Source organism: Diceros bicornis, chromosome 22 (genome assembly GCF_020826845.1).
Source record: "Diceros bicornis minor isolate mBicDic1 chromosome 22, mDicBic1.mat.cur, whole genome shotgun sequence".
Classification (NCBI taxonomy): Eukaryota; Metazoa; Chordata; class Mammalia; order Perissodactyla; family Rhinocerotidae; genus Diceros; species Diceros bicornis.
The window spans coordinates 52395566-52419192 of record NC_080761.1 but is presented as its reverse complement, the minus strand read 5'-3'; the positions used below and the strand labels follow the sequence as shown (position 1 = coordinate 52419192).

Here is a 23627-nt window from a genome sequence, read left to right as displayed (position 1 = left end):
TTACAGCTATTGCAATTAATTTAGAGAAGAATTTCAGGTAAGGATCACAGCTGTAGACTGTTATTCATGGCTTTAAAATTCTTAACTCTCCATGTCGTTAAAAATATTTATTTTAAAATAACTTGTGATTAATTTAGTGATTAAGGAAAAGTATTCAACTAACTTATTTTCTTGAGTTTTAATTGATACATAAATTTTTCAGCTCATTGGCAATCTTTATGAAGTTATTCATTAATCGTTACAAAAATGCTCATGTGTGTCACATTTCTGTAATTAAATTATTTTGCAAAATGAGCTATTGCTGTGTAAAAGATTGGCTTCAAAACCTAATTCAATGCTAGATTAGTGAAGTCTCTTCCCAAGGGACTTGAGTTATCAAGCTAACAGGGATCATGTAATGCATAAAAGGAAATTCATATTTACCGCATCATTCTAGTTTTAATCATTTGCACACAAGTGCCAAGGTGATTAATCAAAAAATTGATATTCACAGTCCTATGTGAAAGTTTTCATTCTGTTCATTTCAAGTGTTAAAGATGCTAATTTTCTAGGACAACACTTTGATTGTGTTTAATTTTACTGTGAAATTTGAGAAAAGACCTGAGGTTTTCTGATTATCCCCCTTGTAAAATTATCTCTGCTGTGTTCTATGGAGAACCATAATTCTCCATAGAATTATGGTTCTCACAAGCTCACTAAAGATTTAGAAGATTTCTCTTACCAGCAAAATTCGCATCGGTTCTTTTTACATTAATCTTTTACTAGCTTTTTCTTTCTTAATCTCTTTCAAAAATACGTTTAGTATGCATCTATTTATTTAAGAAAGTAGAAGGTTAAACAAATATGGATAATAATTAGAATGGGCTGAAACACATCAAATATGTTAAAATCCATAAGGTTGTAATGATATCTTTTTTAAAAAGCTCATTGTTTTGAATGCAGATGGATAGAGGAAAAGAACCCAGGATTTACCCTGCCTCTCCTATGTGGACTCTACCTCTCAGGGACCAAAGATGATGAGGGGAAGTTTGCCTTTAAATAGATAAATGAAGCTAGGCAATGTGAAGACTATTGATTAAAGCTTCCAGGCTTAGTGAAGTTACAAGTTATCCTGTAGATTTTTGTCTAGTAGATAAGTGAATAGTTCCTGTCCAGTGGAACAGATAACCCCAAAAGTAAGATACCAATCAGTTTGGTATATAATCTAGCAAACTGACTCTGACATTCCTTTATTAAATTGATAATAAATTCCTATCGTCTCAAAATGTACTTTGAACCACTCTTTATAGCTTTTACTGTTTTTCATTAATTGAGTTGAATAAAATCCTAGATATGTGTTTATGTTAAATTTGCATGACAGTCATGATTTTACATTTTTGAAAATTACATTTTAGCAGCAGTAAGTAATAAAACTAGTAAATGAAAAAGAAATGATAGACTCAGAATATCATACTGCTCTGCAACTCCTAATGAATTAATAGATCTAGGCAATAATCATCAATTGCTCATGCCATCACACACAAAAAAGAAATATGGAAAATGTACCTTATGACGGAAACATACAAAACCACCTATGAAACAGTCTTGCCAAAAATACTGAACCTCGATCTGAAGACATAGGTCAATGAATAAATAAGTTTCAGGACAATTTGCATTGTATTTATAATAATAAAAAGACAGCCTTCTTTCATTTTATCCTCTCTCTGTCCTCTTCATTCCAAGCTGGCAGTGCTCTGCTGGCTAACATTCTCAGAAGCCTCGGAGGTATCTCATGTATGTCTTGGGATTCCCTTCACTAGGCACAGGCTCCTCCTCCACAGATCTTCCCTGGATATTCCCATCTCTGTTCCTGGCTTCTGCTTAGCTGGCTGAGGGGAGCTATGAGTTGCATGCTGAATCTTTTGAGTGTGGGAATACTCTGACCTATTGATTTTTCTGTTATTAGTGAAGGTACTCAGCGACACCTTCAGTTTTCCTCTAGAGCACGCTTTCCTGAGAGTGATCTCTTAATTTCAGCATCTTTTGTATTCTGAATAGGCTAAGAATCTCCCAAAGTGTCAAGTCCTGGTTCCTTTTTGTTTAAGAGTTCTTCCCTGAATTTCTCTCTCTCCTCTCACATTTCATGATGAACAGCAAAAAGAAACCTAGTCACACTGGCAGCACTTTGCTTGGGAATCTCCTCAACTAAACATCCAAGTTTCTCACAAGTTGTGATTTCTGTATAACTGCAGGACGCGATTCTGCTAAGCTCTCTGTCACGATCTAACAAGGATTCCCTTTCCCACACTTTTGAGGAAAGTCTGCAAAGTAATAAAAGAACAAGATAAATAAACAGAAAAGGGATGCTGGAGGAAGCAGAATTAAACAAACAACCTCTCCTCCTCCCTCACTGCCTTTTAATTAATAGCCTACAAAAATTCAGGAATACATCGTATTCTACCCATAGAATGAAATTCTGCTCATGAGAAGGAATAATAAAAGAGCTGAACATTTTCCAGTAATATGTTGCTCATTTCCTTCTAAGGTCTCACCAGCAGCACCTTTAATGTCTATAATATTTCTACCAGCAGTCTCTTTATGATTTAGGTATTCTCTAAAGTGATCTGTGTTTTCTCTACCATGCTCCTAACTTCCTTCTGAGTCTTTATGGACAGAATCATTATTATTCATATTTCTACTAATAATCTGTTCAAGTTACTCTAGGCTTTTGCTATCATGCTCCTCAGAATTCTTCCAGGCTCTGCCTACTACCCAATTCTAAAGCCACTTCCAAATTTTTAGGTGTTTGTTACAGTAGCACTGCACTTTCAGTACCAAAATCCGTATTCGTTTTCTATTGCCATTTGATACCAAATTGTGGTATCAAATTACCACAAACTTGGTGATTTCAAATAACACAAACTTATTATTTTACAGTTCTGTAGGTTAGAAATCCAACATAGGTATCAGCGGGCCAAAATCAAGATGTCAGCAGAACTGTTTCCTTTCTGGAGGCTGTTGGGGAGAATCCAGTTCCTTATATTTTCCAGCTTATAGAGGCTGCCCACTTTCCCTAGCTCCTGGGCCCCTTCCTCCACCTTTAAAGCCGGTGATGTTGGGCAGAGTCCTTCTCATGCTGTCACCCTCTGGTTTTCCCCTCCAATTCTCTTTTCCACTTTTAAGAACCCTTGTGATTACACTGGGTCCACCAGAATAATTCAGGACAATTTCCTCATCTTAATGCTAGCTAATTAGCAACCTTAACACCATCTGCAACCTTAATTTCCATTTGCCAAGTAACCTAACATATTCACGGGTTCTGGGGATTAGGATGTGGACATCCTTGGGGGACCATTATTCTATTGACCATATATGTTTACCCTAGAAGGGGTTCCCCAGCAAGCTGCCCACTTGTTGACCAGTCACACTAGAATGAGCCTATTGCTAACAAATGTCCATGGACATAGACATGCTAACCAACTTTTCTTTCCCCTTACTTTACACTACGGAGAGACTGTAAGTGTTCATTGGACCTTTGAGGAAAGTCTTCAAAGTACTGGAAAAATAAGATAAATCAACTCTCCCAAGGACAGTCCCCTTCTCTCCCCACACACTTGTAATTAATACCTCACAAAAGTTCAAGAATACATTGTGTTCTACCCATGGAATATAAAGAAAATGTAATGAAAAGGAGTAAGAACTTACTATTTTTAGTTTTTAAGGTGGTTTCTTCCTGTCATGACCAAACAAGGAATCAAGGGATTTTTTTTTTTTTGAAGTGGATGCAATATAAGCGGAGGTTTAGCTATACTGTTAGAAATTTCAGGGTAGTTCAGTAGAGGAATCAAAAATAATTATTAATTATACAAAGAAGAAATAGGGGAAGTGAGACATTTTATAGATCAGCTAAATCTTCATAGAAATAGCAGCAAAAATGGAGAGTAGGTATCTAAATTTGATACATGGAGAAAGAGCTGCGAATATATCTTATCGTGCAACAGGAAGAAAACCACCTTTAAGGCTAAACATCGCCAAGATTTAAAGTCATCGCCTCTGGTGTTAGAATTAGGAGTGGAGGAGGAGAGGTAAGGGGAGGGAAATGATAGTTAATTTTCATAATGAAGGCTTTATGTTACTAGATTACTATATGACTTTTGTGCTTAGGGTTTAAAAAAAGCCGGCGTCCCCCGGCTGGAGTGAGGCAAAGGGAGAGCTGAACATGGAGCCCGCTAGTCTCGTCCTGGAGAGCACCCCAGCGGGCCCCCAAAGTGCGTCAACTCAGAGGCCTGTCCCGTGCTCCAAGACGAGCAAAGGAGCCTGTCCCACGCAGAGCCCGCCTCCCTCCGGCGGCGGCTTCCCTGCTGGGCCCCGGGCCTCCTAAGTCTGAGCTCAAGAGAGCCACTTAAAAGCCTTTCTCAGGTCATTTTAGCCTGTGCGTCTCCTGGGTGCGAGCCCCGTTGGTTTCCAAAGCTAGATGTTTTGGGGGCTGTCTCTCAGGCGTAAGCCTTAAAAGTTAGAGTGCCTGATGTGGGGTTCAAACCCTTCTCTCCTCAGGGAGAAGCTCTGTTTTGAGTTCCCTCCCGACTGCGGGTCATGGGTAGGGGTGGGTTTCTGGCAAGACGGTGACCCAGGCTCTCCTACCTGCTGCACAAGGGCCTTCCCTGGTTGAGTGGCTCAGACAGTTTTTAGGTTTTTTTTCAGGGAAAAGTTGTTCTGTATGTAGCTGCAGATTCCACGTGTTTGTGGGAGGAGGTGAGTTTAGGATCCTCTTACATCACCACCTTGAACTGGAACCTGACTTTTGTACTTGGGGATAAATTGAGGAAAAATAATAAAGCTGAAAGAGTAAGATCAATTTTCCTTACTTGTATTATGAGTCAGTATATGGATTTTTCTTTTTTTTTGCCGGGAAAGATTCACCCTGAGCTAACAGCTGTTGACAATCTTCCTCTCTTTGTTTTCCTCCCCAAAGCCCTAGTACATAGTTGTATATTCTAGTTGTAAATCCTTCTGGTTCTTCTCTGCGAGCCGCCACCACAACATGGCTACTGACAGATGAATGGTGTGGTTCTGCAGCGGGGACCGAACCCAGGCTGCCGAAGCAGAGGGCACCAAACTTTAACCACTAGGCCATCAGAGCTGGCTCGATATATGGATATTTTTTATATTATGGTGCCTATAGCTTTAAAATCTCTGGAATAAGAACCAAAGGATAGAATGAATTAGTGGACTTAGGCTCTTTGTCACTTTAGTTTTTAAGTTAAAACTAACATATAAATGCTTCAGTGTTGCCTATAAAATGAATGGCCTAGTGACTAAAATGTATCCCAATAATGAAAGCCTCCATGTGAGCAACATTTAGACAGCAAGATAAATATCCGAATGGCCAGAAGTAAACATCTTGCCGTATGTTCATGGTGACCTGATTTGGGTAGCGAGTGCTGCCAAGACCGGGTGCACAGTCTGTAGGAGTGGACCTTCAGGAGCTATCAGAAAACAATGAATTTACTGTGCATAGTTAGATCAACATGTTGAAATTTCCAAAGACTTTGTTTAAATTTCATGCATGTGTGCTGTGTGATTTAGGTCCAGAGTCAACATTTAAATTCATGAGCTGTGCTCTGGTTGATAATTCCTCCAAATATGCCCATGGTGACAAAGTAGATTTGTTCTCACAATGTAATACATGTTGGGAGAAATGGGGGAAGTTATAAATGGAAAGGCCTCATGTTAAATGGACCTTAAGAGCTTCCAAATCTTTTCTGAGATTGTTAGCGACTATCTACATATACCATTCAGAACAAAGGAGTTAAAGATAGCTATGAACAACCACTCTTTTGTCATAAAAAGGGTCATGTTTGGGAGTTATATGCTGGTAACTAAACATTAAAATCAGCCCAAGATTTATGTATCACAAATTGACATCATGATTTTGTTTTTGCTTTGGAAGTAGGATGGTGATGTCTCTAAAAATGCTTCAGCCTTCAAGGAAAAAATAACCCTTTTTTGGCTATTTCTATTCTGGAAGATAGTGTGGGTGTTACTATGGGTCTAAAAGACGGGCTTGATTGGGCTTCTGCCCCACAGTGGGTTGTAGCAACATGAACTAAGTAGCCAGTTCAGAATGGCAGGAAAGTGATTGGCTCCGTAACATCCAGATGTGTAGAGTATATTATTTCTACCAACTGACTCAGAGAGAGTGTAGTCAAGAGACTCATGTGTAAATGTGATCTGCTTTTAAACAATTATTTAACCCAGAATAAAGGAAAATGAATTTTTTTATGACTATGCAATTGAAATTTATGACTTGTTTGAAAGAGAAGGTTAAATGTGGATAGGGCAATTTGGTACGTGAATGCCTATATATTATCTAGAATAAAGGAATGCATTGTGTAATTTGCCTTGGACAAAACTGTCAAAGAAGCAATTATAGTAGGTTATAAAGCTTGCTAAAAAATAAAACATTATAAAAAGAAAGGGCACAAATTATAATAAACTAGCAACTGAGAGGCTAGAAATCAATATAATAGCATGTGTGGGAGAAATATTGATGAGAAAGAGAATCAAAAATAAAAAAGAATTAGGTTAAGAGAACTTGAAAACTCTCTGGTTGATTCTGATAGGGGAAGAGAAAATCTCCAAAAATGTAGGAAAGACAAAAGTATTCCTTTCAATTAAACTTATATATTTATAATTAGCATCTGTTTATTGTTTATTTCGAAAACTTTGAAGAAGACATGAATACCAAAAATATTTCCAGTATAATTTGAAAAAAGAGTTTGACTAATACCATATACCCTTTTCAGAAACACAGCTCTCTTCCTAATTCTATTTCCCATTTTGATCTGTAAAAATTAAAACATCTTCTCTTGTGATTTTCTTTTCTTTAATATAATAATCTATGCCACAAAACTAGTTTTTCAGCAGTATCTGAAATGTATATGTTACACTGTTGTAAGTGACACTCACAGTGTCAGGAAATAATCTAATGTGCACTGTTTCTCTATGTGTTAATTTTTTATGGATTTTTTTCTGCAGTTAAAACATGGCATGTGAAGTTTTGGAAAGTGGAGAATTATTTAAAATTTTTCAAACATAGTGTTCTTTTACAATGGGTGAATAGTACCAGGCATTATACTTAATTAGGTTAGAGGATTCATTTTGTAAATATAATTCTCTGTGTAAGAAAACTTCCAAGACTTTTTTCCCCTTACATTTTATATTAGAAAAATTTAAACATATACAAAGCTAACAGCATAATGTACCTACCACCTAACTTAAACAATTATCTAATTTTTTGTCCTTCTTATTGTGTCTCTACCCTCATCTCCAGTGGATTATTTTTTATAGTTTTTTTAGGTAAAATTTGCATACATTGAAATGCACAAATGTAACCCACACCATATAAAGATATAAAATATGTCCATTATCTTACAAAATTTCCTTATGTTCCTTCCCAGTCAGTCAACTGCCCCCAACCCCACCAAAGATTAATTCTGCCTGTTCTAGAACTTCAGATGAATTTAATCATACAATTTGCACTGGCTTCTTTCACATAGCCTAATGTCTATGAGATTCATCCATGTTGTTGCGTGTATTAATGGTTTGTTCCTTTTTAGAGTTGAGTAGTGTCCTACGGTAAGAATTTACCACTATTGGTTTATTTACTCTTCTGCTGATGGACATTTGAGTTATTTCTAGTTTGGGGTATTATGAATAAATCTGCTATAAACATTCTTGTATAAATCTTCTCATGGGTATATGTTTTCATTTCTCTTATTTGTAGGCCTGGGAGTAGAATTGCTGAGTCAATAGGTAGGAATGTGTTTAATGTGATAAGAAATTTCCCAAAGAGGTTGTACCATTTTATGTTCCCACCAGAAATGTATGAGCCTTCTGCTGGCTATGCATCCTTACCAATATTTAGTGCAGTCAGTGTATTTAATTTTAGCCATTCTAGTGCGTGTGTAGTGGTATCTTGTCATGGGTTTTTTTTTTTTTTTTTGCTGAGGAAGATTTGCCCTGAGCTAACATCTGTGGCGAATCTTCCTCTATTTTGTATGTCAGCCGCCACCACAGCATGGCCACTGACGAGTGGTGTAGGTCCACACTCGGGAACCTAACCTGGGCCACCAAAGTGGAGTGTGCCCAACTTAATCACTGGGCCACAGGGTCTGGCCCAAGTCGTGGTTTTAGTTTGCATTTCCCTCATGACCAATTATTTTGAGCACTTTTTCATTCGCTAATTGACTATTCGGATATCTCTGCATGTGAACTCTTGGTTTAGTGTTTTGCTCATTTTTAAAATGGGGTTCTTGGCCTTACTTATTTGTAGGAGTTATTTATACCTTCAGGAGAGAAGTCTTTTGTCAGATTTCTGTTTCACTAGCATTTTCTCCGAATCTGTGCCTTGTCTTTCATTTACAAATAGTGTTTTTTGATGAGCAGATGTTTTTAACTTTGATGAAAATATTACCATTTTTAAGTTTTTGCTTTTTGTATCCTGTCAAAGAAATCTTTTCCTTCCTAAGGTCACGAAGATATTCTTCTATGATTTCTTCTAAAAGCCTCAGAGTTTCAGCTCTTGCATTCAGGTCTATGATCCTTCTTGGAGTAATTATTATGTATCCTATGAGGTTAAGGTTAAGATTAGTCTTTTGCACATGGATATTCAGTTGTTCGTCACCATTGTGGTAAAGATTTTTCTTTTCCCATTCAATTGTTTTGTTGCTTTTGTTGAAAAGCAGTTATTTATATAACTTTTTGCCTGTTTTTGGACTCTCTATCATGCTCCATTTTTCTGTTGGTCTATACTTATGCCAATACCACACTATCTCAATTAGTGTTACTTTATCATGTCTTGAAGTCCATTAATGCAAATCTTCCAAATTTGATTCTCACTTTCAAGGTGGCAGTATATGGTTAAACATAGTTTTGCATGTAGCTGGCTTCCTTCTGATATTTACACATCTATGTATGTTTTTAAATGATCTAAATTGTTAAGTATTCATTTTAGGAAATTTGGATTCTACAGATAAAGAAACAGAGGAAATTGTAAAAATTACTCCTAATCCTCAATGAGCTTGAACATACCTAGAGCACACGCCAAAACATTTTGAATAAGGGTAAGTATATACTTAGAGTTGCCAAGTGAATGATATTATCAATTAATCTAGTGTTTTAATTGCAGGGTTTTAAATAATCCTGCAGTGGGACATACATACATTTTTGCCCATGCAGTGATTCAATTGACAAGAGCTAACATTGTCTTGCTATTCAAAAAAGCTTTGACATGTCAAACTGGGTTATAAATATGTCCTCTTTGTGAATAATTCAGAAAAGAAGAAACCATTAGTGGGATTCTGGTTGTATCTGCCTTAGCTTGAATTCTTAAATTCTACTTGATTGAGAGAATCAAGATCTACTGGGTTTTATATGTAATCGCTTAATATTTGTAAAATAAATATTGCGTCTGTGCATGTGAGTTTGGAGAAAGATGAGGGAATAGTCTTTAGGTTGTTAGCATGAAGATTCAGGGGCCTGCATTAAGTATAGAAGGAGCAATCACATCACATGGAAAAACATCCCTCTACCTAAGAAATTTATATTTCTATGTATTTAGAAAGTCCACAGTTAGCTGCAGTCCTCTCCGCCTTCTCCATCTGGCACTTATCTATTATGAGCTTGTTGTCACTACACACTTCCCTTTTTAATCAGCATATCGATCCCTCTAAGAGTCAGCTGGGAGTAAGAGCTACTTTGAAGCCAGCAGCCTCTTCACTACTCAAAGGCTTGGGATCTGCTCTCTGCTCCCGCGTCTTTGAGTTTCTAAGTTTTGGGGGAATTGGTCTTGATTCCCTGTGCACATATTTTCTCTTCCCAAAGGCTAGACCGTGGACTTATAGCACCTTCCCAGTTTTCAGCACTGAAAGATTTTCTCACCTTTCTTTGAATGTTGCTTTGGTCATTACTGTAGAAATTTGGGATGTCGGTAGGTTAAAAACATGGATTCAAACCATCAGTGCAAAGTCAATTATCCATGTTTTATATTGTGTAAGGAAGACTTTCCACATAGAATTAAAGAAATACCCATGGCAATTCCCAAAATATTATGCATGTTCATACTTAGATCAACAAGGAGAAAATATGGTACTTTTAAAATTTGTTCTGTAGTTAAGCATACTCTTATCTCTCTTTTTTTTTTAATTTTTTATTTATTTATTTTTTTCCCCCAAAGCCCCAGTAGATAGTTGTATGTTATAGCTGCACATCCTTCTAGTTGCTGCACGTGGGACGCGGCCTCAGCATGGCCGGAGAAGCGGTGTGTTGGTGCGCACCCGGGGTTCCGAACCCGGGCCGCCAGCAGCGGAGCGCACGCACTTAACTGCTAAGCCACGGGGCCGGCCCAAGCATACTCTTATCTTTAAGCAATGATTTTTTCAAGAATCGTGCTGTTGAATATAAATTTTTGATTTAATATGATACTAAAACTTACTAGGTAGACAAAAATCATTATGCCCTCCATAATGACTTCCAGAAATTAAATAATAGTCAACAATTAGTTGGATTCTCCGAGGTCCTGAGAATTTATTATAGCTAGAAATTAGAACCCCATATTTTATTGTCTTCTTTATGCAGTAAACCAAGTCAAATTCTAAGAAACATTATTCATTTGTTCATAAGCAGAGGGAAACACTTGACTTCATCATTGGGCTTCAGGAAAACCATCATGATTGTTATTAACTATAAATGATGGAGTTAAACTGAATTATTTCCTCAGGAAATTTCACTTTCCTTCTTGAACATATACTGATTTTCCATTTGCTTAATTTCTATAGTAAATCTTGACAGTCCCAATAATTGGCATTTAATCAAAATCTGCCTTATATTTTACTTTAGCTTCAGGCTCATGTGAGTGGGATAATGGAAGTGCTGTCTTCCCAGCAAGGTCCATGGTTGATCCATCTTCTGTGCCTTACACATTGTTTACCATAATGTAGCCATGTAGGGGATGTTCAGGGTATATATCCTGCAATAATAAATAAGGGAAAATGGGGCTATAGAGTATCCTGGATATTGTGTCGGCATATTTGCATTTCATTGCATAAGCCATGGAAAGTAAATATAGGGTTTTGAGAGGACGCATAGTAAAAGCAGCATTTGGGATACTTTTTCTTGTAGTGGTGCATAGGAATGATTAGAAATGATAGGACATGGAAGGAGCAGCACGAGTTAGGAGACTGCTACATAAAATAATTACTTCCATGGGCCATTTGACCCAGGCTAACCAAAATTTTCATTGTTTCTCTATCATTCTACTTGTCTGGGTTTTGTCTTTATTTTTCTCTGTATCTTCAACATCTTCTTCTGGTAGCCCCTCTCCTCTACACTTTAGAACCTTCCAGGGCATGAATGAAGGTAATGCCTTGACGAAGTGTGACCTCTTCCACTGACTTTTCTGACTCCTTTAGTTGGTGGTTTTCATTCTTGTCTCTGAAACTCCCAACACTTTATTTTTAAAGAGAACACAACATGTTTTCCTCTTTGAGCATCTGAGTTTCAAGGAGTTAAGTCACTCACACCCCTCAGTTACTGGAATACTCTCCTCATGATGGTGTGCAAGGCCACTCATACTGTGTTCATTTTTTTTTATTTACCCCCTTCACTCTGGGTTCCTCTCTGGATCTTGTTTGCACAATTTTGGGCAAAAGTGATTATCTAGGAGCTCATAAACAGTTTGATTTTGGAATGCTGCTCTTAAGAAGGGGGGCCGGCCCCGTGGCTTAGCAGTTAGGTGTGCGCGCTCCGCTGCTGGCGGCCTGGGTTCTGATTCTGGGCGCGCACTGAGGCACCGCTTGTCTGGCCATGCTGAGGCCGCGTCCCACATACAGCAACTAGAAGGATGTGCAACTATGACATACAACTATCTACTGGGGCTTTGGGGGGGAAAAAAAAGGAGGAGGATTGGCAATAGATGTTAGCTCAGAGCCGGTCTTACTCAGCAAAAACGAGGAGGATTAGCACAGATGTTAGCTCAGGGCTGATCTTCCTCACAAAAAAAAAAAAAAAGAATGTTTAAGAAGGATGACTAAGGGTTTCAGAGAAATCCATTCCATTTGTTTATAGATTCTGTAAAAATCCCGAGATCCAACAGTGGAGCCTCGGGACATGCTGGGTCTGTGTAGTGTCTGCCTGTGCCCTTCCACGAGCATCTCCACCTTCATTAGGACCCGTCTGCAGCATCTCCACATCACAGCTCCTCAGAGGACACTGATGAGTCCTGCGAGTCTCCTAAGATATGTGTCATGGAGGGGAGGATCAGAGGTCTTCTAAATGCTGTTGAGCCTCACGTAAGATGAGCACTGAGACTTGGCCACTAGATTAACAACAGAGACCTTACTAATGACCTTGAAAAGAGGGGTTTTAGGGAGTTATGGGGTATTGGACTGATTGGCGAGTGCTCAAGAGAGGATGAAACAAGAGGAATTGAAGAGAGCAGATACATGCTCCTCTTTTGAGGAGATTTGTGGTAAAGAGGAACAGAGAATCTTCCCCAAAACGTCTTTCTAAACTGGAAAACAGCTTGACTGTGAGAAAGCCTAAATCACTTTTCAGTCTTACATTTTGAACAAGGAGATGAAAGAACCACAAAGAACTCACAAAAAATAGAAACAATACAGTTGAGTAATAAAAGGCTATGAATTCCATAGGTATTTTTATTATTTGCCCACTCATTTATACTCATATTTCTAAGGAGAACAGCTACAGTGGGGAGCTTGCGTCATGTAGGGTCTTTGGGCTAGGTAGATATTGTAGTCAGATCATTCGGAAAAACAGTAAAACTTTTGACTTGAGATTTAAATAAGTTAGTTTAACTAACTGGATTTTCAAGGTAATAAAAAGTTTCCCCCTTCCTTGTGTTTTGTGTACCTTCTGATATTTGGAGGGTCATGAAAGTTATGCCAGGTATTATTGTTATTTTCATCACTTTGCAGTAAAATGAAGCTGGCCAGAATGAGAATGGTAGAATAAACATGTTTTATGGAATTATGGCTTTAATAACGCATTCCATTATTATAAAACATCATCCAATGTTGCATTATTTTAGTCACTCAATAGTAAATGGAAAAGCAATTCATAATTAAATTAATGAAACCTAGTACCAGACTGACCTTTCAGTAATTTATTTTATGGCTGAACTGCAAGGCAGATATAAAGCTGTATGATCTTTGACATATATTATGGATTTAAATAAATGGAATTAATGTAATACACATGCAGTTGAAAGAGTGTGGAGATAGGAGTATTTTTACATGTGACCTTCCTAGTTAGGCAGTGAAATGGACTATTAACAAAGGATCACCATTATTTTGCTTAGGATGGGGACCGAGCTAGAGGAAAGGCTTTAGTTGAAGGCTCTATTAAAATCTGTCCTGCCTTACTCCTGACCTGTGGTCCAGATCCAAAGAAAGAGGAATGTCTAGTTCTTGCTGATAGCTTAGGTCTTCGAAGAGGTTTCTGAAACTTATATCCTATGTAGAGCAGTTCGTTAAGAGCCCATTCAATTGTAGCAAAGGAGACAATTGTCATTAATGACTCACTTTTCTTTCTGTCTGCACATTTACTTGCTGTCTATTTACAGTAGGTCGGAGGATATGCCCATCCATTGATACAAATTCTAAATATTAGCATTAAATATGACTATGCATTAGATTTGTATATGATAATAAAAATTTATTTATAGAATAATTCCTTTCTTTAGGACCAAGGCCATGTTATCTTGATTTTCCCTTGGTAGATGTTCTGGCCGAAGTTTTCTAAACCTTATGTTAAATAAAAACTGACTTCATTTCCCCTCCATTTTGAAAATATCTTGAATGGGACCTGGCAGAAATGTCAAAGGATGTAACACTGGGTGTTCAGCGTAGCCATTTGAAAAATAAAATCAGTCCTGATTCTGCTTGGGTTGGGGAAAGATTCAGACAAAATTTCTTTGCATCTACTTCTTTGCATTTCTTTCCAAGAGCTTTCAGTTTGTGCTAGTGACTAAGGCCATTCTCTTGAAAACGTTACACGACTGGCTCTTAATCCGGGCTGCACGTTAGAATCACGTGGAAAGCTTTCTGAAAAATTGTGATGGTCTCAGGGCATTGGTATTTTCTGGGATCTCTTCCCTGAGTTATCTCCACATGGATTAGCCCCTCACCTCCTTTTAGTTTTTCTTCAAAAGTCATTTTCTCAGTGAACATTCCCATAACCCCTCCATTTCTTCTAGTCCACTCCGCTCCATTATGCTTCTGTGAAGGGATCCATCTGTATTTTGTTTGCTACTTTTCCAGTATGCAGAACAGTACCTGGAATGTAATAAGCACTCACTAATATTTGCTAAATCAGTGAATGATGCGGAGGATATGGAGAGTTGTAGCAGGTGTAACAGCATCTAAATGAGGTAAGTGTGTGGATGTGCTCCAGGATTTCCACGTGCTGCATCACCGGGCGCGTGGATTTCCCTGGAGCCCTCGTTACAAATACAGATTTTTCTATCTTCTTTCACCTGTGCAATAGAACGTTTCCTTAAAATAGGGCTTGCCATTGCTATTTTAATTAGGTTTTTAAATTATTACAAATTAAACATATTTCTTAGCCATGAATTTTTCTAATGTTGTAGTTCATTTTTTCAATTACTTTGACAATTTGTCTATTGGAGTTTTAGCCATATTCTTTGGCTAATTTATATAAGCATTTTCTACATTAGAGTAATGACACTTATTACTCTACAGATGTTTTCTCCCTTTCTCCTTAGTCTTCTTGGGGTGTTTTTGATATGCTGAAAATTGTAATATTCATATTAACCATTTTTCATAATTCTTCCATTGTATTTAAATTTAGAAATTAGTTCCCTTCCAGCCAGTCTTCCACTATTCTTATGGTTTATTTTCCCACGGATAACTCTTTAATGAAGATCCAAATATTTTTTCCTTTTATAGAGCTAACCATACTGTACTTATTGAAGAATACTATTTTCTAAATATTTGGCATGATGTTCCCTCCTCCTTTCTACATAAAATTAATATCAAGTGATTATATAAATATAAGATATAGATATGGATAGATTCTGGTGTAATAGATTGGGGTTCTTTTACTCTGCTCAGTTGATCTGTTTCCTTGTTCTTGTTTCCAGACTAAACTATAGCTTTACTGTATATTCATTACCTGACAGGGAAACTCAATTGTTTTCAAAATTATTTTAGCTAATCCAAAATGCTTATTTTCCCCAAAGTATATTAAAATAATTTTTTTAACTTAAAAATATCTGCTTAAAAGTTTACTGTGTTTCAGATTAAACTTTTAAGTTATTTTGAGATAAATGGGCATCTTTACAATATTTAATTTTCTCCTCCATGAACAAGGTCTTTCTTCTCCTTGTACGTACATCTAATTCATACTTCAGAGTAGTTTTTGTAGTTTTCTTCATCTAAGGCCTGTGGAATTTCACATTAGTACTATGCACACACACACAAATACATTTGGCTTGTACTCTTAAGACAGTGCGTTACCCTCCATTGTATTTTTTTTGAAGTCCTTCAAACTTCTCTCTACTGTTCTTACTAATGATTGGCTTTTTTCCTCCACTTTCTCCCCTGCCTAATACAGACATTCAAAATAGTTAGGGAAGCTTATTATGTCCTAACATACCAGCCCTGGCATGTCAAAAGTGACAAATAGATACCATTCTTGAATCATTGACAGCTAATCATGGCTCCTTTACTATGATCAAGAAGTCATAGAAAGTGATTTGTCTACAATTATTATTCAAATTTACTAAGATTTATGTCCCAGATTCTCAATACAATATAAAATCTGATAATAAATCATTTAATACTTTGCTTCACTTACCAAGCAAATTACTAGCCATTTTCCTCCAGCTCACCAAGATAGATATTTCATTTTACGATTTGCATTGCTTTTTATTGTAAGTATAAAAATGAAATTCTTTAAGAAGATTTATAGTGACAAGATAATGAGAGTGTAAAGACAGAGAGGGTTCAAGCTTTATGACACCCAATTTAATGAAATATTACGAAAATAAAAATATTGAGACTAAATAAACATCCTTCATAATCATATATGTGATAACACAAATAATCTTTGGTGAAAAGAATTTCTTTTCACAAACTAAAACCTGAAGTAATTTCCATTTAAATAATCTGCTTGAGCAGGTAAAAAATTTGTCTAAAAAGAACAACATTTTTACAGGCTACATGTGTGCAATTTTATGATAGAAACATTAAGGGTTTTCTCTCATGGGGACTGTGAGGCACCTTTTATATTCTCAAGTCTGCTTTATAAATAATATAACTTTACCCAACTTTTTATATATTTATATGTTTTTAATGGAAAATTTCGAACATATATCAATGCACTAAGATTTTGGGACAACCCGCGAGTGGAGAAACGGGAAAACTAGGTTACTATGGATTATAGAGGATTCCCTTGAAGGAGAAGTGAGGTTGTAGCTGAGGAGAGATATTGGGCATTACTCCAGAGCCAGGGGATTGCAATTTGAAATTATGGTAAGTGGAAAAGCCTGTGTATAAACATCTCTTTGCTTTAAGAAGCTCCTAAGTCAAATTTATAACAAAGGCATTGCTTGGTTTCAGTTTTAAGGATTCCCAACACAGTCTAGTGTCAGATGGAAGACCTCTCTTTGAAAATCAGTAATTCAGATGGAGATGAGAAACATGTCCTACACTGGGTAAATAACAATGTTTCATTTTAGTAATGGCAATCACAATTCTATCATTTTAGCCACAGAAGGGGTAAACTCATCTATCAGTTCCTATCATTGTAGGAGGTGTCCTTGGAGAATTAACACGTCTGTTCTGACTTGTACATTGGAGAATGAACTCGTTAATGATAGGAGTAGTGTTGCTTGCACCCAAAGTAGTGATTGCTTGCTGTCAGCAGCGGTTTCATAGTTGTAATACATTTATATAAACTATTTTCCCTATAAAGTTCAAAGCACTAGAGCACAGTTTAATCATTTATTATTAGAACTTGTTGGTGAAGGCAGAAAGCAGCTGAGCCCTAACCATACGTGTGTAAATCTCTAAAACTAACACCAAGGTCTTGAGCAGACACAAGCGGGAGGTAGTGTGATTTGTGAAACAACTGACCCAGGAAGGTTTTATCTCCCCTGTTTCCATTTTGATATAGTCTAAAGCAGACGTGTTGATGCAATTGGTGCTGTTTGTCTGGTTAGCGGAGAAACTGGTGGACTCTCTGAACTTGTTCTGTCCCTCCAGATAGGTGCTGATTCAACCAGACAGCCTCGACTCGCCACTCCCTATGGGAACCTTGCCTCTGCTCCAGGAAATGCGTAAGTTCATGGGTAGTAAGTGGTAGTGGTGATGGAATTAATCAACCAGGTACTATCCGCAAATGTAGTTTCAAAGGGCTTACTCCCCACCTGATCCCCTAGATAAACTGTCTTCAAATGTCCCTGGGTGTCATACAATAAATTCCGTTCCATGCAGGTCAAATAAGACAAATATAAATGTCTTCCATGATCATTCACTCTCCTTGCTGTTCCTTGCTGGTTTTAGGTTTTACCCGGCAAAAGGTCCAAGGCCCTAGGTTTTTTAGAGTTCCAAGCCTATACTCAGAATCGGAAGTACGTAAAGTATGCCGAGTTCTATGAATTTTCCTCAGAGAAGAAAACAGTTGGCTCCTTCCTGAGATTATATGCTAACATAATTCTGGTATTCAGGTCCTGGGGAGCAGTTCCTTGAATCCAATCCCAAGATATGCGTTTTTCAGGCTGAGGACATGGTAGGGGGTTGCCCACTCCTCAAGTCCCTAAAGGTTCTCTATATGGATTGTAAAGAAGAAAATGTCCACCTAGTGGGTCAGCAATTTTGCTATTTTAATCCCTGCCATGAGAGTCAGTCATAGCAAGAGGAATATAAAAATCAATACATAAATAAATAACACCTCCTTTTGTGTTTAGTCGTTCACCAAGCCTTTACTGGCACTTGTTGAAATCAAAGCATTTTGTCCTGTGTACTCTGGAAAAGCAGATCACTAACACTTTCAAACATCAAGGAGCTACAGTCTCATGGAGACAAAGAGAGAGACAGGCAAACAGATTATTACAAAGCAAAATGTGATAAATCTTAGAGAAAGAAGCAGCAAAAAATGTACACAGAAGTAATTGTAGCTTGAAAAATCAAGGAAAACTTATGAAAGAGGTGATTTTGAGTTAAGTCTTCAGAAGTAACTGGTGGAGAAGAGGAGTAGAGGGTATATAAAGCTGAAGGGAAAAACTTATGAGCAAAAACATGGAGGTGTGGAAGCCCATAGAATGGTTAGGATCTGGAAAATTATCTGATAATGTGGAAAGGGAAGAACACGAGCAGATATTGATATTGGAGAAAGTAGATGGAGCTTGTGTGTGGTGATTTCCACATGCCATCATGAGGTTGTGGGACTTGTCCTTAGGACATAAAAACCCATTGAAAGGTTTTGAAGAGAAGAGTGACGTGTTCTGACTTGTCTAATGAGAACAACTGTCCTAAATATTAATGTATCAGAGGCTGAGAGATTAGTCATGAGGCTACCACCCAGTGCAAACAAGAGAGGCTGAGATTCAAAGGGAGCATGAATAAGTCAACTTCTTCCCCTACGAATTGAGAAGAGGATCAGTCCAGATAAGGAGAAATATGGAGGGCGTATGAAGGACTCACTTTAGGTTCCCTCACCTTCTTAATGGAGTAGCCAGCAAGGAAAATCGGGAAGCGGTCAGTTTGAAGGTTTCCAGGAGTGGTTTGGAAAACAACAAAACAAAACAACTAATCAAAATGTGAGTTGATTAGGACTGTGCTAAAATACAGTGCTATTTCAATTTGATGTAAATATGAGTCAAGCAATCTTCTGAAATTCAGAATGGAGAGGAGGTGGGAAGAGCCAAGGGGATACTGTAGGTGTGCTGAACCATCCATACGCCGTGAGGGAGTGGCCCATAGAAAACATGAGACATAGCCATAAATTTCAGGAATAAACTTTTTGAGGAGGAGATTCCATTTGTCCTTGAGCAGAAATGGCAGAATTTACTCACCAGTGAAGAGCATCGGGAAGACTTCTGTTTAGGGGCAGCTCTGGCCTTCATACCTCTGACCTTTCAGCCTGCCTGGTGCATCCGTCTCTGTACTTTTCCTTCCTATTTCTTCCCTCTGTCCTTTTGGGCTGCCTGGTTCAGTATGTTCCATCCCTTAATTATTATTTTTAATTGAGAGGTTGACAAGATATAGATAAAATGAATGACCACCTGGTGGTAGAAAACACGCATGTTCATATTCGTATTAAGGTCTTGTGATAAGGAGCAGCAAGTGGACCATAGGGAGGGGGTGGTCAGAGAAGATGCTGCCATAGAATGGCATGTCTGTCCCATTCGAGTGAGAGGGAACGAACCTGTAATGGCGCCCTACTATGACCAGTAACTGTGTTTAACACCTCACCTATATTGTCTCTTAATTCTCAAGACAATTTCACAAGGCAGGTATGAATAGTCCCATTTTACAAATAATGAAATTAGAAATTGAACGTGTCAGAATGCTTGCCCAAGCTTGTCTAGCTGGGGAGTAATAATATCAAGGTTTGGACAAAGTCCATTTGATTCAAAAGACCACGTTCTTACCACCATACCACATAGACATCCATCTGAGATGTGAGTTTATTTTTAAAAAGCTAGTATTCAAGCTAATCCTAAATTTGGAGCATTTGTTAGTAAAATGATTTATTTGTATGCTCTGATATATTCCATTAGTTTTTAGGGGTCTATTACTGTAAAACTTTGAAAGTGTTTCCAAGAAGGTATAAAATGATTATTGTTATTGCCAAGCCTCATGTAATGGGAGTTCACTAAAACTTCATTGTAACCCTGTCTATTAACCCTGTCTTCCCTAAAAAGAAAAAAATCCAATAATGTCGTGCTCAAAGTGACTCGTAAGCTGCTCAGGACCACATTAAGTGAAGTGTGATTTTTAAAATTTCTGCTAAGAAAATAAACCAGCTAACCTGCTGAGTGCCTAGGTATCAGACTTCTCTCCCCTCTGAAGAGCCAGTATTGTAGAGTTTTTTCTTGAAGACACTTGACATATTATTAGGCTGTAGCAAGACTATTCACCTTCCCATAAAAATTTCTTTTTACCCTCTGCTACAGCAAATCGTCCTTCTTTATTTCCAATAAAACATTTGCAGACAGAAATCATATTCAAATGTAATCATGACACCATATTACAATTTCTGTACAGGGTCATGAGTAATTATTTGGTAAATATTAACCGATTAGCCATCAGTGGTTTGATCTAGTAATCTTTCCAAATGCCTCCCTGATACCTTAATATATTGATGGCAACAAAGCCATGCTTCAAAATGAGATGTGAAACTTCCTAGTTGAAAATGCCAGCTCTCTACACATGCTTAGGCATGTCCACATGTAAGAGAAAACTGCACTGTTCATTGAAGGTGCTGTATACCCTTGGCGATATTGATAGTCTAAGAAGGAACGAGATGTGCCTGAAGCAAAGAGGCTGGATTCACACAGGGGCTACACCCATCATACTTGATTAGTGTGAAAGAAATATTCTGTGATTAACCTTAGGATCTTTAGCCTCTTGATAGATGAAGCTACCTTGTGACTGGCTCAGGAACACTGCCGAGAACACGTGCATGAAGTCACTCAGCCCTCCTCTCACAGTTCTGATTTCAAACAGTTCATGCTCTGGCTTCTATTTCCTTCTAGAACAGCTTGCTTTTTAGCCAAGAGAGATGGCGTCAGAATACTTTGATTCTTGGTTTTCAGTGATTCATAGTATCCTCCAGGTTTATAGTTCATTCGTTTATTCATTTAGTCATCTCCTTTTAGGGTGTAGGAGCTGGGGTGGGCACCATGCAGTCAGAGATAAATAAAACAATTTGATTGTAGCCTCATAAGACCGATTTCAGATTTCTGAACTCCAAAAATGTAAGATAATAATTTTGTATTGTTTTAAGCCGTTAAGTTTGTGGTAATGTGTGACAGCAGCCACAGGAAAGAAATACACCTTCCTTTTCCTGTAAAACTTACCTTTCGGAATATTTCAGTGCATTTAGCCAATCAGTCACTTTTGCTGGAAATCAACACTTTTAATCAGTTTTGTCCTAATTTGATTTGAACGGGTGGCAGTTTAATTACCCTCTTGAATATGTGAATCATATCATTGTCACATCTACTGATATCTGAAGAAAAAGCCATCTAGCAATATTAATTATGTGAGAGGATGGTATTTTTTTTTCATCTTTGAGTTATGTCTCATCAATTGGATTATCTTGCTTGTATGATTATTAAGGATGAGAAAGCTTCATTTAGTGTGATTTATGCTAATGAAGACATGATATGGGATACTTTATATTTTATTGAATAATATTTGTTATAAGTTAAAGAGTAATATTACTCTAAATATATATTGTAACCTTAAAAATCTGGTGTATTTTTCAATTTATAGAATGAAGGTATGTCAGTTTTCATGGTGAACCAAAATAAATTGATCTGCAACCAAGAGTGATGATTTTTCTGACTGACTTTGAGATAAAATAAAATGTAGGGCATATTAAAAGACTCTCTCTCTCTCTCTCTCTCTCTATATATATATATATATATCAGGATTCATAAGTTTCCCATTTCAATTGAACATTAATAGGCTTAATATTGGATGACAAAGATTAGAGCCATTTAACATAAGAGTATTTATTAATCCAGTTATTATGGGCCCTTATCTTGTTTTTAATGCTGGGAACAAAGTTGATCTATTGGTGTTCTTTTTAAAGGTTCTTGATAAATTTTGTAAATGTTGAGGCTCAGTAGTTGAAGGTAGGATTATTAGAGAAGATTGTACAATCTAATAACATATCTATTATGAAAGAATACAGTTTTTCTAAGTTTCTAAGTTTTTAAAGTATAGGAATTACAAATAATTCTTATACAACTTAGTGATACTAATATCATCAATTGGATCATGAGTGCCTTTTCATACAAGAAGATGATAGTAATCTTCATTACATGATGATTCATACTTTCATGAACGTTTCTGTTCTGCTTAGAGAATTAGAAAAGAAAATGTGTATATAGAATATAGCATCTAAAATACATTAATTTAAAATATCTATCCTTGTTCAACCATATTAATTTACCTGTGTTATTATTATTGCTTGTTATAAAGCTTTTAAAGATCTTAAAGATCTATAATATTCTTAATTTTAAAGTTCTAAAAATAATTAAATTAAAAAACAATCCTTTGTAGAGAAATGTATTGTTTGGAAGACAGCATGTCGTAGTTTTATTTAACTAACTGGAGGGAAATGCTAAAAATGTACTTTGCTGAAGGCAACCTTTATTTTGATTAATGAGAATTCTAATAGTCATATGTGATGACTATAATAATGATAACTGACGCATAAAGCCAGGATGCCACGAGATGAAATCCCAAGGTGAAAATATCCCATCAAGAGAAACACTGAAAATAACTTGCTCTCCTCAACCTTGTTTCTGGAGGAAGGAGATAAAGACTCTCCTGATTCTTTATAATCCCAAGCCAGCTGTCACATGGGTAGGGACAAAATTCATGCAATGATGTTAGCCCAAAGAAAGCCTGGAGAAGAAAGCCTGAAAATTTAGTTTAAATTGAAATCTAATTGGTAGTGCTGAAGACAGCTGATAAAACAAGACGTAGATCTTATCTGGAGGAAAGCCTTAACTCGGCATCAAAGAATTTCCACAGATATGTTTTCCCGAGGAACATGAACTCACATTCAAACACTCAAAATAAATGAGAAAATAAGTCACCAAGAATAAGAGTCTTTAGAAACAACATAAGGCAGGTTCACCCACCGAGGCTGTAGTTACTAGGTCCGTCACATACAGGCATACAAAATTAATGTATTTAATAAATTTAAAGCAACAGAAAACTGAAACAAGAATGTATATAAGGAACAAGAGATCATCAAAAGTAACCAAGAAAGTTTTAGTGAACACAACCAGTGAGGCTTTTAGAAAGAAAAAATATAATATTTGAATGTAGGAATTCAAAGCAAGGGCTTGGCATCAGAGTAGACAAGGTGGAGGAGGGAATTAGTGAACTGAAAGTTAAATCTGGAGAAATGTACTCGGAATGCAGCACAAAGAAACTTAGAGAAAACATCATTAATGATGAAACAAGGCTTTACCTTAGAGACTGAAAATAGTCAAGGGTGCCCACTAACGCCACTTCTCCTCATTGGACTGGACATTCTAACCAGTGCTGTGTGGCCAAAGAATGAATGAATGGTGAATGAATAAAAACTTTGGAGATTTAAAGATTGGAGAGAAGAATTAAAATTATCATTGTGTTTGTAGAAAATTCAAAATAGTATCAGATGTGTTATTTGACTTAATAAGGGACTTTGACAAAATTAATAGATACAAACTAAGTGTAAAAAAATCAATTGTATTTCTATATACCAACAATAAGCAGGTACCTTTTAAAAAGACATAATTAACTATAGAATAAATAGCATATAAACCAATATATATATTAAAAAATGAGAAAAGGTAGCTAATCCAATAGAAAGAG

General features: G+C 36.9%; 1 long non-coding RNA gene across 1 annotated transcript in view; it reads left to right on the top strand.

Moving 5' to 3' along the window:
* LOC131420153 (uncharacterized) overlaps window positions 1-14459 on the top strand; it is a 35588-nt gene extending 21129 nt beyond the window's left edge. The window contains exon 3 of the long non-coding RNA XR_009223492.1: window positions 14319-14459. This is a non-coding gene — a long non-coding RNA (uncharacterized LOC131420153). The remainder of the gene's footprint in view (window positions 1-14318) is intronic.
* Window positions 14460-23627: the final 9168 nt, after the last annotated feature.